This window comes from Sinohyriopsis cumingii, chromosome 7 (assembly GCF_028554795.1).
Source record: "Sinohyriopsis cumingii isolate HCF-2022 chromosome 7, ASM2855479v2, whole genome shotgun sequence".
NCBI lineage: Eukaryota > Metazoa > Mollusca > Bivalvia > Unionida > Unionidae > Sinohyriopsis > Sinohyriopsis cumingii.
Genome location: NC_142967.1, coordinates 125100941 through 125101909, shown reverse-complemented (window position 1 = coordinate 125101909; position 969 = coordinate 125100941). Strand labels below are relative to the sequence as shown.

The 969-nt window shown below is 38.5% G+C and overlaps 1 non-coding gene across 1 annotated transcript; it reads right to left on the bottom strand.

Annotated features, from left to right (window-relative positions):
* Positions 1 to 672: 672 nt before the first annotated feature.
* Trnap-cgg (transfer RNA proline (anticodon CGG)) lies at positions 673 to 745 on the bottom strand. Its single transcript has one exon. It is a non-coding gene; the product is annotated as a tRNA-Pro (tRNA).
* Positions 746 to 969: the final 224 nt, after the last annotated feature.

Genomic DNA, 969 nt, shown 5'->3' with positions numbered 1-969 from the left:
GTCATTTGGTTAAAAGTTCTCTTTCAACTTTCCAGCATATGATGAATATTATAACATCTAGTCTAGTTAAACACTACGCTTGCATTGATGACGTCATCAATTACAAGAATACCTGGAGAGATCATTTGGAATCCATTCGGAAAATGTTTGATTGTCGCATATTTGACAATGAATGTAAAAAGTGAGTTCTGCATGCTTATGTTACATTTTTGGGATACATTGTTAGAGACGGTCAAATTAAAACAATAAAAGTTATGGTCAAGGCTATTTCTAAATTCCTTGTGTCTATCAGTAAAAAACCAATTGATGCATTTTTTGGGGTATGTCTGGATATTATCGGAAATTTAGCTCCAATATTTCTATAATTGTTGATCCTCTGACTAGTCTGTTGAGCAAGACAACCAGGTTTCGATGATCTAAAGATGTGATGTGATGTGATGTGATTTTGATTTTTCACGTAGCTTTAACAATTTTTCAGTCATATCGCTACGATGTCTGCAATGTGGCAGTTTATAGTGATGTCTAGCACTGGGGCATCATGCCGCAGACATGTAGCATGATGTCCCACCCAGTCACATTATCCTGACACCAGGCCGACCAGTCCTAACACTAACCTCTTAATGCTGAACACCAAGCGAGGCAGCTGTTAGTACCATTTTTAAGTCTCTGGTATGACTCGGACGGGGATCGAACCCACGACCTCCCGCATCCGAGGCGGACGCTCTAACCACTAGGCCACCGGACCGGAGCGGTATGATCTGAAGAATATCAGAAGGCTTTTGATAAATTAAATACCATACTTAAGAGTGCATATGTTCTTTTAGCTCTCGATTTACGTGAATCATTAAAATGTCTGTTTAGTCAAGTGACGCTGGGTTTCGTGGTGTATGAATTTAATAGACAAACATGGTTGGAATCACCCAGTTTGCTATTTTTTTTATATAACATTGAACACTACAAGATAATTAT